General features: G+C 45.6%; 1 pseudogene; it reads right to left on the minus strand.

Moving 5' to 3' along the window:
* Positions 1-5339, minus strand: part of LOC131187320 (sortilin-related receptor-like) — a 7781-nt pseudogene extending 2442 nt beyond the window's left edge.
* Between the last annotated feature and the right edge of the window lie 683 nt (positions 5340-6022).

Below are 6022 nucleotides of genomic sequence, written 5' to 3' on the forward strand. Positions count from 1 at the left end.
CTCATAGCCCTGAAGGTGGAAAGAACACCTTCCAGGTGAACGGTGAACACCTTCAAGGTGAAGACCTTCAAGGTGAACGAAAGTATTTAGAATTGTCAGAGGAGGAACAGAAAAGGCAGGGAAAACTTTATTTTCCAGAACTCCTAATGCCTTGTAGATGATGGTTATGAAGTTTGACATCCATTTGAGTGTTGTGACTCCAGCCCCCGAACCTGGCCCCATGCCTGACAATGACTCCGAAAGTGAGGGGAAGGCCGTAAGGCTTACCTCGAGCACCGATGCCTTTGCTCGGCTCCAGCAGCCAGAACCAGACGAGTCGGAGGACATAATGAGGCCGTCATCCCCTGATTCCTCCCTTCCCCAGGCTACGCCTTCAGACCCAGCTGATAATAATAATAATCAAGCTTGGATTGACCCGCGCTTCAGAAGATTAGAGAGGCGGCGTCATCAAAGGGAAGGGTGGGGCAGGAGCCCCACCCCACAGGATATATAAGGAACTTTGGGACTGCTCTCACTCCACGGGAAGCAAAGTTTAGCTGATCTGTTTCAAAAAGAGCTGAAAGTCTTGCTACGTGAGTCATTTGTTTGAACTTTGGCAGGCAGCTGCGATTTCTCTGCCAGGACCGATAAGAGCTGTGAATCCACTGGCTGAAGGCCAGCTCATTACTCCAAAGTGGGGAAGGAGACAGAACATTGAGGTGCACTATTTGCTTTCACATTGGTGGTATTTCATTCCATTTTCCCTTACTCTGCAGCAGGGGTGTCAAACTCGATTTTGCTGAGGTCTGTACCAGGGTTGGGCTGGGTGGTGGGGAAGGGGCATGGCTAGGATGGGCATGGCCAGCTCGACATCACACGTATCGGGGGGGCGCCTGTGGTGGCCCAAGCGCTCTGCCAGCAAAAACGGGCTCCCAAGCTCCATTTTTTGCTGCAATGGTCTCCTACAACCCACTGCCAGTGAAAACGGAGCTCGGGAGGGTCGTGCATGGCCCTCCCAGCTCTGTTTTCGCTGGCAGAGGCACCAGAGGCCAGCACATCACTGTTTTGAGGGCGGCCCCACGAACCGGATCTAAGCACCCCGTGGGCCGGATCCGGCCCCTGGGCCTTGAGTTTGACGCCCCTGCTCTACAGGCCTCTGGTGGCTCAGACTGCTAAGACAGTCTGTTATTAACAGCAGCTGCTTGCAATTACTGCAGGTTCAAGTCCCACCAGGCCCAAGGTTGACTCAGCCTTCCATCCTTTATAAGGTAGGTAAAATGAGGACCCAGATTGTTGGGGGCAATAAGTTGACTTTATATATAATACAAATGGATGAAGACTAATGCTTAACGTTGCCAAGTTGAAAACCATTGGTCGACAGCATTAGGCGACAGCACCCCTTCTCCTAGGGCTGCAGAAAACCTGGGATTGGAGTTTATAATTATTTGTTCGAAGGCCCCCGTTTTGTTTTGTTTTGTTTTGTTCCGTTGATGTTGTTATTCCTTAGATTGTTTTAGTCTGGGCTGAGTAAAGCTCAAATAGATTTACTCAGCCCAGTTTTTTTTAGCTGTTTTTATGGAGGGTTTATCTGGAGTTCATTGGAGTTGGGTGGCCAACACATTTAAACTAATAATAATCATGTATTGCACAAGCAAAACCATTTTGTTTGGACTTATTCTGTTACTTAACTCTTGACAGCGCGATCTGCAAATCATGCTTTGTATATGGTCCTGTGCAATGTAAATACCGTATTTTTCGGAGTATAAGACGCACCCTTTTCCCCCAAAAAAGAGGGTGAAAATCTGGACTTCTCAAACGGAGGTTTCAGAGGCTGAAAAAAGCATCAGAAACGGAGCTTTAGAAAAAAAGCTCCAAACGGAGTTTCACGGAGCTTAGAAAAAAAGCCCCCAAACAGAGGTTCAGAAAAAAAGCTCCCAAACAGAGCTTCAGAAAAGAAGCCCCCGAACAGAGCTTCAGAAAAGAAGCCCCCGAACAGAGCTTCAGAAAAGAAGTCCCCAAACAGAGCTTCAGAAAAGAAGCCCCCAAACAGAGCTTCAGAAAAGAAGCCCCAAACAGAGCTTCAGAAAAAAAAGCCTCTAAACAGAGCTTCAGAAAAGAAGCCCCCAAACAGAGCTTCAGAAAAGAAGCCCCCAAACAGAGCTTCAGAAAAGAAGCCCCAAACAGAGCTTCAGAAAAAAAAGCCTCTAAACAGAGCTTCAGAAAGAAGCTCCCAAGCAGAGCAGAAAAAAGCCAAAAAAAGCAAGGCACAGAGCTCACAACCAAGGAAACTGTTGCTAAAATTCACCTCTGGGAACAGCTGATTGGGGGTATTTCGGGAGGCTGATCCACCTGCCAATCAGCTTTTTTCTTATTTTCTTCCCCAAAAACTAAGGTCTTATACTCCGGTGCGTCTTATACTCCGAAAAATACAGTAAACCAATAAACCACGATTCCGGCAACCGTGGCTCAGCGCGTTGCGTGAACACAACCAGTTTGCATGCAACCCTAGGGATCCATTGAAGAGGTCAAAGAAAATGCGGCGGAGATGGGAAAGAGCGTCATTGTAACACAACTGGCAACCTACCCGGGTTTCATTAAATTGGTTTTCTTTCAAGGCTAAGCTCTTCCAAAATAACAAGATGTGGTCATTTTCTGGTATAATCTTTAAAGCATCCGGCGCAGCCAAGGATACTGTAACAAACATTGGAGAGACAGGTGGATATGACAGGTAAATATACTAGCAACTTCTTAGTAAAGGCAGGGAACATAAAAGATCCATTGAATTCAATGGGACTCACGCTCTGGATGATGTTTGGCCCTTATACCAAAATACTCTTTACCTGTGTTGATTTTCAAACTAGCTTCTTTGCTCATGTTTCCTAGCTGTATAACGATGTGGTATCTTCCGGGTCCAGTTTTTGATGGTATATTCCACCGTGCTGTTTCGGGTTTTCACCTTGTAGTTTCGATCCGTCTTTCTTATTAAGTCTTTCACAGCTACTGCATACAACTGGGGAGAAGCGAAGGTGGAAACTCGGACATGGGAGATACAACGTCCTTCAACCTCCAGCACGAAGTATTGTATCCCAGTTGGAGCATCTTTTTAGGACAATGTCTTTCAACTTTGACAACTTGAAGAGGTCATGGACTTCTACTCCCAGAATTCCCCAACCAGCCATGGCTGGCTGGGGAATTCTGGGTGTTGAAGTCCATGCATCTTAAAATTGACGAGGTTGAAAGACAGTGCTTTAGGGGAAAAAGAGATCCATTGAGAATTTGGCCGAAAAAGGCTAAATCCCACCTAGGACAGTATTGACCTTGGATTAATTAAATAATTAACCTTGGAATCGAAAGCTAGCATCCTGTGTTGAACCCACCCCCTCTGGCACTGAGGTTCCATGTGTATGGGTTCTAGGGTTCCATGTTTATGGATCAGTTCACCAAGCTTGGTCTAGTGTTCTACCTTGTGAGGACCACAGATCACAAGGTCCCTCAGTGAGATGCAGGTCAATCCAAGCAACGGTGAATGTATCTTCCCCAGATTGGTGATGACCTCAATACAATAATTCCGTTTAATCTATCAAGGCTAACAATGCTCCAAAGTCTTCCCATTGGCGCTAACAAGGCTGGACAGATTTTCTGACCTTTCCAGAAGACGAAAGGTATATAAGTGCTCTACCAACCATAGTCATGAGACCCCGACAGAGGTGGGTTTCACATAATTTTATCACCGGTTCACTGCGCACCAAAAATGTGAGCGTGGGTGCACACACTCGCTTTGTTTGCCTTCCAGCTTTGCTCTTGTGCATGGCTTGTACGCAGCTTAGAAAACATGGCTAAATAGGACGGCATAGTGCCAGGGCAGGTGGGCAGCCCCACCCACAGGTCGGCACTACCGGTTCACTCAAAACGGTCCGAACCAGCTGAATACCATCGCTGGGCTCCAACCATACATGGAGTCAACATCGGGCCAAGCTTGGACTGACGCAACCCACTTACCATATCTTGATCTGGGGAATCGTAAGGCGACTCCCATTTAATGATGGCAAATGTTTTGGATAGGTGGACAGCGTGAAGGTGTCGAGGGGGAAGGCGATTGTCAGGAATCATCTTCACAACAATGTAATCTGAGGGTGGTCCTTGATGCGGAGAAATAACTCGCACCTAGAGGAAACGAGATAACAAGTAGAGCAATTCATTCCTGAAAAGTACAATGTGGATTTTCCAGATCACGAAGCATCAGTGGCGGGTTTTCTACGGTTCGCGGTTCGGGGAACCGGTAGTAGCGCGGAGGCTCCGTCCACCCGCCAGAACGTCATCACAAACATCCTGTGCATGCGAAGAAGGTTCTGTGCGCGCATGCGGGCACTCACAGTTCCAAACCAGTAGTGAAGGTAAGTGGAACCTACTACTGCGAAACATCGCCTGAATCTAACTGACATGGACTATTAGATCTGGTTTAGCTTCTTGGCAAACCCGTGGTTTCCATTCTTTCATAACTTACGTTCCACCAACTACTCAATCAAAGAAGTTGAATTCCACCGTGATAAGGAGAAAAAAGCTCACTCTAAGCTAAGAGAGCACATTGGACAAATTGTGGTTAAACTACAGCTTAGCACCGCGTATGACCCCCACCCAGACATCTGTTTAAAGGATACTACAGGAACAACTTCCAAATCTCCTCTCTCATCTGTATTTCAGTTAAGTTTCTGCAGAAATTCCCAAAAAGAATTAATGGAATTAATGGAAAGTCCATCCTTACCAGGAATAAGTACTGCTCATCCCGGTTAACAATCACAGTCATATTGTGGAGAGTTGTAGTCGCATTGCTAGGATTCCGATAGAGTTCCAGGAAAGATGTGGCATAAAATATGCCATATATCTGCCCAGGGTGGAGAGGAAATAAGGAAGAATTAATAAACATGCTAATTCTGCTGTCCTGTAAATCAGGGGTCTCCAACCTTGGCAACTTGAAGACTTGTGGACTTCAACTCCCAGAATCCCTCAGCCAGCAAAGCAAAGCTGGCTGAGGAATTCTTGGAGTTGAATTCTTGAGTTGAAGTCCACAAGTCTTCCAAGTTGCCATGGTTGGAGACCCTGCTGTAAATAACGGCCCAGAATCCTTTAGTCCCAGGGTTTTCAGACATTTTCAGTCCATGGGATGAATCCAAGAAATCGCATTTTACCACATTCCTTGGCCCGCTCAGTTGCATTCGACGGCTGTCTGGTTGACCGCTTTGGCCTTCAGGCTGGGCGGGAAGGGCCGCTGGTCACCACGTGTGCGAAGACAGCGGGCTGTCCCCAGTTCCGTCTTGGCCCAGGCGGATATTTCATCGGCGTTTGAGCAGTCAGGTTCCTCACTGGGAAGGCAGGAGAAATTTCCGGACAGTTAGAACCATGAATCTGGAACAACTTGCCTCCAGAAGTTGTGAATGCTCCCAACAATGTGGGACATGTGAGACCCAGGAAGTATCCCTTCTCAGCAATGGCTACTGCCCTTGAGATTCATTCCAGAGATTCATGCTGCTCTCACCCTTTTTCCTTTCCCTTAAAGGGTTGAAATCCTTTAGTAATGGGACAATGGGATCAGTCTATTGGACAGTCTTCTATATTATTTTTCTTCTAAATAATAGAAGAAATTAGAAGAAATTGTTGCTTTGGAATTTGACAGTCTTGCAAGTGAAATAATAAATGTATAAACTTCATTGGCTGTTATTACTCTTATTCTATTATTACTATTCAACTCATGTAAGTTTTCCAGGAGCTAAGTGCAATGAAATGGCAGCCTGTAAGTATTTCAAATAAATAATTCTGTAATGGAATCTTTTGTGCCAACTCTGGACATAAAAAAACAACCACAAATACAGAACTTTTTTGCTGTTCATTTTTCTGACACTGATTAGACATTAATATTTACTCCCAGAAATAAATGCTACATATCCTTTCAAATGCAATGATAGCAAATGACTTTTAAAAAATTAATATAAACTGCATTTGAGGTGCAAATGTTACACAGATTTTTGGAGGCTCATGAAATATATCC

This window comes from Ahaetulla prasina, unplaced genomic scaffold (genome assembly GCF_028640845.1).
Source record: "Ahaetulla prasina isolate Xishuangbanna unplaced genomic scaffold, ASM2864084v1 Contig286, whole genome shotgun sequence".
Taxonomy (NCBI): domain Eukaryota; kingdom Metazoa; phylum Chordata; class Lepidosauria; order Squamata; family Colubridae; genus Ahaetulla; species Ahaetulla prasina.